The 9,859-nt window shown below is 39.0% G+C and overlaps 1 protein-coding gene across 1 annotated transcript in view; it reads right to left on the reverse strand.

Moving 5' to 3' along the window:
• Positions 1-4,015, reverse strand: part of HAPLN1 (hyaluronan and proteoglycan link protein 1) — a 72,746-nt gene extending 68,731 nt beyond the window's left edge. Inside the window, exon 1 of the mRNA XM_035013897.1 lies at positions 3,688-4,015. The gene's annotated coding sequence lies outside the window, so the exon portion shown is untranslated. The remainder of the gene's footprint in view (positions 1-3,687) is intronic.
• Positions 4,016-9,859: the final 5,844 nt, after the last annotated feature.

Raw genomic sequence — 9,859 nt, forward strand, 5'->3', positions numbered from 1 at the left:
TCCTTCTTTCCCCATGTAGGTCTCACTGCCATACACAAAACCAAAGTCCCCTAACTAGGAAGCTTCCATTCCACACAGGCAGGCCCAACTGGATTTATGGATTACACCACTAGAGCTCACTCAGCAAGTAACACATTAATCATTTTTTTTTCTTACCAAGGCATTTTACCTTCCAATGTGAATTTCAGAACTTGTCTTGATTAATGCTGATGTGCTGAACACTGTTGCCATTAAGTCATAGATCTTGCAAAAAGCCACTTGGAATAATTCACATACCTCCTGGAGAAAAGTTTTTCCAAATTCTCAGTGCAATATTCTGATGGATTAATCTATGATATCCTGATGCTTCTTTCAAACGGTGGCTTTCCTTCTAATAGTTCTTTCCTAGGATTTTTTTCCTATCATGTCAATTTAGTGAAAACAGTCTTCCTGCTTCGAAGCTGTATATGAACCACAGATATTGAAGTTGTTCTCCATGCTAATTTTTAGGGTTTGAGGGCAATACCTCTAGGACCCCCAAACAAATTTTACTACTATCCTTTTACATTTAATGAAAATATATCTAGAGAAGATGTAATATGTGCAAGTATCTGTGTGCTAGCCTTTTTTTTTTTTTAAAGATTTTATTTATTTATTTGAGAGAGAGAATGAGAGAGAGAGAGAGAGAGAGAGAGAGAGCATGAGAAGGGAGAGGGTCAGAGGGAGAAGCAGACTCCCTGCTGAGCGGGGATCCTGATGTGGGACTCGATCCCAGGACTCCAGGATCATGACCTGAGCCGAAGGCAGTGGCTTAACCAACTGAGCCACCCAGGCGCCCTGTGTGCTAGCCTTTTAAGCTAGTAATTATTTACCCATTTACCCTCAGCAACACTGAACTTTACAGAAGTGTATTTCCATAGGAGAAACAGTGATTCAAGATTCAAAGTCTCCCCATCCTTTCTTGAACTAGGTCATGACATCTCTGTAAAAAAAACACATTCTCTATTAGAAGCGAGTCACAGTTATTAAACTATATCCTCATGGAGGCAGAAAGTTGATGGTAAATTACCCAGGAAAGAGTAAACTGATTTTAAATGCAACCACCGGGAATTTAATCAACAGTTAAATGGCACCTTGATTTTTAAATTATATAAAAGACATTTGCTATATTTTCTACTGTGAGCACCTACCCCAACGTCTGCCATGCAGTTAGTGTTCAATGTCAAGAGAATAGAAGTCTCAGAAGTTTTTAGTGAGAGGCTGGTGCGAAAGCCTTCTTCAATTCAACCACTAGGTGGCACACAGGGACCGCACTTCACACACTGAACCATCACAGACCCTACCTTTCATGGTGTAAATAAAGAGCTGCATTATTAATTTATGCCATCACGTCCACTCTACACCTAATATTTGTTTAACCAGTTCTTTCCTCTAATTCTCCTTAAACACTATTGATTAAAATCCTAAGTATATTCAGGTTTCATCCCTCCTCATTTTCCTCCAACAATATTTTGTCACCTTTAAATAACAGACTAAGTACATTTAAATAACACAGACAAAGTACCATGGTTACTAATAATGAATCCAGCATGTTGGAAAATTAACTAAAGGCAACAGAAGACTCTGATGTAAAAGTTATTTTCAAATTTGCTTTGCATTTTGTTGGAATTTTAATTGGTGGAATACCATTATCTTAAAAAAGTAATCTGGAAAATAAAACATGCATGGGAAACAAGCAAAAGGAAATGAAAAGAAAACCAGCACTAGTGTTTTCTGGAAAAGGGAGTTATTTCCTGAAAAAGGATTCGTGTTCATTTTTCCAGAAACGAAGTACAGTTCTACCTTCAGATTTAAACCCTTCTTCAACTCTTCAGAAAATACCAGTATTCTGCAACCAAGATGTTAAAAGGCAGGACTTTGGTAAACCATCTACTTATAAAGTATCTTTCTGCATATTCTGCCAAATGTATTTATCCTGGATGTGTTACTTGCTCCCAAAGGAAGGAAGAGGAAGTGAAACCACTAGGGATATAATGAATTGATTCTTCTCTGTGAAAGTCTCTTCAGTACTTCTAAATTACAGTGTCAGTCATTCCTCTGAGAGACAGGGCCTGCTGACAATAAATAAATGGCTTGCTTTATAAGAACATGATGGTCTTCTCTTTTTTGTTTCTCATAGAAAGCTCAGACCCCCAGGACACTTCTGGAACACTGGCCTCTGGGTACATTCTCCCTAGGGACCAGCGATCTTTTGAGGTTGTTGCTTTTCTCTCACTCATTTAATTAAGTTTAAGGAAAACTACTTCTGCTTATCTAGTTTTCCCATTTTAAAAGCTGTTTCCAATTTTGTGAAGAGGTTACCAAAAATGTAACATCATTCTTTCAGCTTAAACAATTAAATTATTGAGAACAGATAGCCCCCAAATGACTAAAGACTAATAAATGCTCAATAGACCTCTGGCACACGTTCTAGTTTACTGAATGGAATCGAAAACTTCTTTATTAGTAGAAGTAAATGGGACTGAAGTTAAACACTGATGTAAGAATTATCACATTAAAAGTTATCCAGAGAGAGCTACTATGATACATTTCTGATAGAACAATGTTCCTATTTTATGATTCCATTGAAATATTGAAGTCATGGAAGTGTGTATAAAATTACTGCAATGTAGTACCCTGAAATAATCAAATAGAATGATTACCAGAAACTACAATTATAATGAATAAATATTACATTTCACTTAGAAATTAATTCACAGGCTTAATTTCTTAAAAACCGTTAACTTCCAAGATGCCAGCCAGTATGTTTGATTTTATGACATCACGTTGGAACATGTACAGGAACACTTTCCACCCTAAAAATTCCCAAATGTACTGGCCACTCGGTGTGTTTTTCCAGTGATAAATGAAAATAAAATAACTTATTTTCAAAATAATAAACCATCTCATTTTGAACACAACAGTCAAATTCAGTGGAAGAAAACAACTTCATTTAAGACCCAAAATGTTCGGATTTGCTTAGAGTGGTGAACCGTCTCAACACGTAAATCCTTTAAGCAACTTTTAATGGTAATCTTAACAACTATGATTTTAAAATATTTTTCAGTACCTTAAAATTAATTATCAAATCATTCAATGTATGAAGCACGTCATAACTCTATGATCTTAATTTCACAATTAACTGGAGCAGCAGGGACCAAAATTGGTAACATCTCAAAGTATCAATCTAACAGGTATTTCCTATGATTACAGTAACTTTCTTTTCCACACAAACCTATATATTCCCTAAAACAAAACTCTAAAATCTGGAATGGACATTCCCATTCCTCAGCATTTCCTTCAACCTATACTATCGTTTTTTTTTTAAATCTCAGGTGCTATGAAAATGCTTGTTGAGACACAGATGGAAAAGCCACCGCTTGGAAACCACGCGCCTACCAGATTTATAGTAACAGGAGGAAAAGCCAGGATACTAGAGTTAATCCTTACCCCAATCTAGACTGAGCTTTTTTATTGCAATCCAGTATTTTATCTGACAATATGACTCTTCAAAAAAAAATTGAGATGTCATGTTAAACTCAAAAGAAAATGAGAGAAAATAAGAAAATCTGTTTTAATGTATATATACATCATAATATGTATTGCTCTCTGAAATCTTCAAGGCACTAATGTTTGAGAGGAAGAGTGAAAATTTTATGGAAGTTTTACCTTGTCCTGAAATCCAGAAGTTCAGATGCTCTCAAGTCCTGCTGAGGTTGGAGCCTGGAGATCAAGTGAAGCTAGGGCTCTTTCTCCTCACCTTAAGTTTGTCTCTGGGCAAGTGTGTGTGTGTGTGCGTGCGCGTGTGTGTGCGTGTGTGTGTGTGTGTGTGCGCGCAGAATGTCTCTTTGTGGCGCTGGATGGCAGAGGTCCTGGTCCTGGGAAGAAGGAGGCACTTTCTCACCAAGAGCAGAAGAAAAGCAAAGCGTCACCAGCAAAGTTCTCCTCCCAGATCCCCTAATTACAGCCTAACGTGCACTTCATGCAAACTTCAGGGAGGAAGGGAGGGGCAGCTCTGTGCCCAGATCTTGTGAAACAGCCGCTTCTTAGACGACTTTCCACTCTGCTCAGACCCCGGAGTATCCCGCTCAGGGCTTGGGAAAAGCAGCTACAGCCACAAGCCCCCCCCCACACCACACCTCCCGCAGCCCCACCACTCCGGGGTCTGTACAGAGAGGCTGGGGCAAGGGGTCGGGAGAGCGAGCTATGGGGCAGCGGTGTGAGGCAGAAACGCCAGGACAGTACATTTTCGCTTTGATTTTTAGCCTCGGTTAAAAGGAAAACCCAAAGGTCGGAGATGTCCTAGCCTTTCCGTCTCCCTTTCCCCAGGAGATCCAGGGTGACTAGGTAGAGAGGCAATTATGGCAACAGCAGACAAAGTTTCCTAAACCGGAGGTGCCCTTCCACCCACATTGCAAGAAGTGTATTTTCTTGTTTATTGGACTCAATATCGATATTGGGTTTGAATCTCCGTTAACAGACAACTGCTATTGTATCCCTGGATGACGGAGCTCAAAGAACCTGGATTTATTTATAGAGTGAGGAATGCGAGGGGCGGACGAGATGGGTGGGGTTGGCTTATGGATCCATACCCAGGATTAGAACCAGATGGGCGCAGGGCGCGCGCGGGTGCGCACACACACACACACACACCCCAAAATAACCACGGGGGAAGATGCTGGGACACGCGGGAAAACGCCTCCTGAACAAATAGACGTTTATTTATAACTCCGGGGAGGGTATATAGGTCCATTGATTCCCGCCCTGAGTAACCAAGGGTTTTGGAGAGGAAATGGCTTCATATTTCAATAACAGAGACACCTTTGATGGAGCCTGGGGGGGGGGGGGGGGGGGGGAACAGGCCCGCGGGCGCCCCGCGGCCCGCGCCTCAGCTTCGCGGGCGCGCTGCGGGGGCGGGGGGCTGGGGGCGGAGGGTCCGGCGGGCCGGCGGACTGATGCGCTGAGGGCTTGGCGCGGCCGGGGACTTGTGGGCAGAGAAGCCAAAGGAGTAGGGGCGTCCGTGGGACAGAAGCGCAGGTGAGACGCGGGGACCAGCGAGGCGGGGACGTCCGTGGGGCAGATGAGAGCGCTGGGCAGGGGGACAGGTCGGACGCGGGCGCGGGGAGGGCGGGGCGCGAGATCTGAGCTGCGCCCCAGGCGGCGAGAGGCGCTATTGTCTCAGAGATAAAGCCTAAGCCTAACCCTCGGCGGTGGCTTCGCCTTTGGAGAGAGGCGGGAAAGAGATCTTAAAAAAAAAAAAATCTTCCCTGCTTTTCCTTGACGTATTTCACTGGTTCTTGCCCCCGGACCGTCGTCCTTGCCATTCCGGTGTGTGGTAAATTAACACGTGCCTCTTGGAAAGATTTTGTTACGAAAACACACCCAACACCCACAGATCCTCCCTAAATGAAGAGTTATATTCAAACTGAAAGAATTAAGAATGAATCCTCCAACAGTCAATTCAACACCTTTCTTGTACAGTCATTCCAAAACCTGGGCAAGACGCCTCTTTGGTCATTTTTTCTATTTCCCCCCCACAGAAAACAAGCCGCTAAAGGTTTTGCAAAATTCTGTAGTTAATTTAAGGGCTATTTGAGACAGCTGTTATACTGTAGGCCCCCACATTAACTGCCAACTAAAATAGGATACATCTCTGCTTTTCAACTATAAGAAGAGTGTTTATGCTATTTCTTGTAAATGTTCAGGATGATACGGATTTTGAGGAACATAAAGGAATTAGGGTTAAAAACAAATATCCTACAATTTTTATATCAAAGCTTCATCAAGATGGTGAGGCTGGTGGTATGTGGTTATGAAATCATATAAAGATAGGTTAAACACTAATCTTGTTCTTTCCACTTAAAAACCTAATTTCTGGAGGTGGCCTGGGGAGCACATCAGATCAGCTGGCCCATGGATGGTACTTGTTCCCTTTATTCCAGTGGGGCCTTAAGAGAATGTACTGCATTCTCTTCAGAAATTGTTGGCCACACAAGACATCTGTTTGACAATTCTGTTGGACCACTGTAAGTTACTCTAGAATTTTTGTTTGTTTCACTTTCAGGCATAACCCCACCAATTGAGATAAGCTTTCCAGAAATAATGGCAACTACTTTACCACTGATATTCCAGACAAGAGTTATCTTGTCAGTCCTTTCCTACCTCTATTTCTTAGCTCCCTTTCCCAGGTACCTAGTTACTAGTTTTTGTTAAAAGATCTCTAGTATTTTTAATCACAAGTACTTAACCTACCAATAGTGTGTGTTTTTAAGTGTTATTCAGACTTAATTTAATTGACATGATCTACATTTCCATTCATTTTCATTTTTTTTAAAAGATTTTATTTATTTATTTGTCAGAGAGAGAGAGAGAACAGGAGCACAAGCAGGGGGAGCGGAAGAGGGAGAAGCAGGCTTCCTGCTGAGCAAGGAGCCCAATGCAGGACTCGATCCCAGGACCCTGGGATCACCGCCTGAGCCGAAGGCAGACGCTTAACAGACTGAGCCACCCAGGTGCCCCTCATTTTTAGTTTCATATGCTTTAGTAATTATTTAAAGTTTACAGTGGAATCAGCTTTAAGAGTCTTAAAATTTTTTTATGTTTAAATTAATTAATGTTCACGTAAATAATGCTTTATAGAGGTAGACATTACTTTGATCAGTTGTTAAAATTATTATACAATTATTACAGTAATATGCATATTAATAAGCTTTGGTTAAAAAAAATCAAATCAAGTAACTAACTAAATAAATACAAATATATTTCATGACCAAATATTTTACAAGGGTATAAGTTGTAAAAAAAATTGGAAGACCCAAATATCTGTATTCTGTATATGAAGATTCTCTCTAATTATTAATATTAATAATGCATGTGGACACTCATGTCTTTCATGGCATATGAGGTATTTTTGGGGTTTTTTGGGGAAGGCAGGGTGACCCGCTTTTTTAAGTTTTAAGAAAAACCAAATATTTTCTTTAATATTAATTTTTAAAATGACTTACATGCTTCAAATGTATGTCACGTTCTACCTTAAGTTACCTCGCTAGTGCTAGAGATACAAAACCTAAAAATCAAAGTGAAAATCAAGGCCAGTGCAAGGAAAAATGCACACAAATTTAGAGTTAATGGATATCTATATGTCAGCACATTTTGAAAATATCTTGCTTAGCATAATGCAAAAATATTTTTTAAGAATGAAAATTAGGTCAGGATGGTGTTATAAAATGTGACTTTCCATTCTTTTGCTAATTGTAAAAAAACTTGAGTAATCAGGTTGAACCAGGTACAATGGAATATTCAACCATTTTTGACCTACCAAAAAAAGTCAATTTATCTGACTTAACCTAATACAAACTTAAATATGTGCATAGTATAAACCTAGCAGAAACATTTTCAAAATTTAAAAAGTATCAATCTAAAATATCATGAATCTTTAATATGTGATACATTTGCAAGCAGAATGGCATTTCTCCTGGCATATTATACCTCTAATGAAATATAGATTTGTATTCAAATGGTGATTATCTAAATTCATCTGCTCTTCAAACTCTGAAAGAAGTTGCTCTATTATTCACTGAATTCCAAAGATCTCCTACTCTGGGAGTTCATGTTTCCTGGAATTTTTACCTCAGGCTAATATTATACCTGGTTGAACATCTGTGAGGATAAAGGTGCAGCTATGTGCACTTTGCAGTACTGGGGGAGCAAAGCCGTTTGACCTTTCCTGTCTGAGGGCTCAGAACATCATTAAAGCATCCCTTGGGATTGCGGGCATAACCATGAGAAAGACATCATTTGTAATTAAGTCCTTCCCACTGGCTATATGCCTGTTGAATTCCATGATTAAAATACAAATTCAATATTCTAAATGGTCACAAAGCATTTGATAAAAGGTTATTTTGCTTTTAATGCAATGGGGGAAGGATAACTTTCCAAGGGCCCACTTTTTGTGCTCTCACTCTCAGAAAGTGTCCTGCAGAGAGACTCTTCAAAAGGGCAAACGAAATAATTAGGCAATAAATTGTTCAAATGTTAAGAGCAGAGCTGTTCCAGAAGCTAGTGAGGCCATATGAATATCCTATCAAGTGATAAATATCTTGAGAAGTAAACGCCAACATGTTCCCCTGCTTGCCTGTTGGACTGGTTTTGGTTTCATAGCACCTTTTTTGTAACCTATTCTCTCAGTGTGTTTCTTTTGTCCAGAACGCCCCAACCTTTTCTTCATTTTTTTCAATAAATTGCTATTTCATTATTAACCAGCTTCTACTTATTTTGCAGTGAGGCCCAGATTCAATCGCAGGACTTTTGTTATGTTGTCTTTGATTGTCCTAATGTCAGGAAACTTCTTCCTCCTTCACAATCCCGTTACTGTTAAGATCACCCACTTGCCACTTGTATGCTGCCTTGCATTTTATTTGTATTTTCATACAGTCCTTTAAATCAGCTATCTTGTAAACTTCCTGAGAGACAATAGTGTATCTTTACATGTTCAGTTTCTAGCACACAGCCTTGCTGTTAGAAGCTGATCAAATAATGTTTATTGCTATTGTTGAAGATAATGAGGAAATTCTCTATATTCAGGAGAGAAAGTAAAAACAAAGAGAAAAGCTAATTATTGAACAAGCTAGTTCAGAGTATTTTGTATCTAGTAGCCAATGGCATACATAATAAATTATCAAAGGTTGATTAATAATTTGGGGGGTGCCTGGGTGGCTCAGCCGGTTAAGCATCTGCCTTTGGCTCAAGTCATGATCCCAGGGTCCTGGGGTAGAGTCCTGAATGGGGCTCCTTGCTCAGCAGGGAGACTGCTTCTCTCTTTCTTCCCCTCTTGTGCTCTCTCTTGCTATCTCTGTCTCTCTTTCAAATAAATAAATAAAAAATCTTTAAAAAAATAATTTGTATCATTTTTGTTGATCTTATAACATTAAAAGAAACATAATACATATTTTTCTTCCATGCTTGGCTGATGAGTGATTGTATAAATGATAATAAACAAAGGTAAACTATTTTACTCTTATTTTAAGGAACTAGGTTGAGGTTAGTGACAAATAAGGTTATTGTCCTAGAATTACAATATCAGCCACTTGAATATTGATTTTTTCTCTTGCATTTATATAGTTATTTTAAATTTAAACCAATTGTAACTATCAGTAAATGTAGTCCTTATTGTATTTTCTTATAACCTTCAAAGAAAAGGATGTCAAGTCTAATTGGGCTGATTCTTAGGGTGGAATGGGTGAATTAGCTAATGCACCAAGGTTGGCATAAAGACTGCTCAGGAGAGACTGAAGTGTAGGGCTTTGATTATTTGAAAGTGAAGGAAATGGTCTAGAATTGTCAGAAAGATGGAGAGAAAGGATTATATTGTATCAAAAGCCTATGAAGAATTTCAAAAAGGAGAGGTTAGTTGAGTGCCAAGCTTAGGGACATCTCTACCAGAAGGCTAGAAGAGAATATTAACATAAGTACTTAGAACAAAAATGCCTCTTAGTAAATTTTGAGTTAAGCTTGGTTTGGAATAAACATCGAGATGTTTTGAGATTTTATATACAAGTCTATGCTAAACTTGATAGGTAAAATCTTCTTTTTTCCTAATATCACCAGAAACACAGAATTGATTCTCTCCTTACATCCAAGTTTTAGGCAGGCACTAGACAGTATTTAAAAGAATAGCTAAGATTAATATACATACATATACATATATCATATATATATATAGACATATGCATATTTATATTTTTTTGCATTAAGATCATTAGAAAACTCACTTGTGGTTTATTTTAAGCACTGACGAAGTAAAAGGATTTTAGAAGGGGCCTTTGGACAGTGCAAGTAGAAA

This window comes from Mirounga leonina, unplaced genomic scaffold (genome assembly GCF_011800145.1).
Source record: "Mirounga leonina isolate KUSES-001 unplaced genomic scaffold, KU_Mleo_1.0 Mir_168, whole genome shotgun sequence".
Taxonomy (NCBI): domain Eukaryota; kingdom Metazoa; phylum Chordata; class Mammalia; order Carnivora; family Phocidae; genus Mirounga; species Mirounga leonina.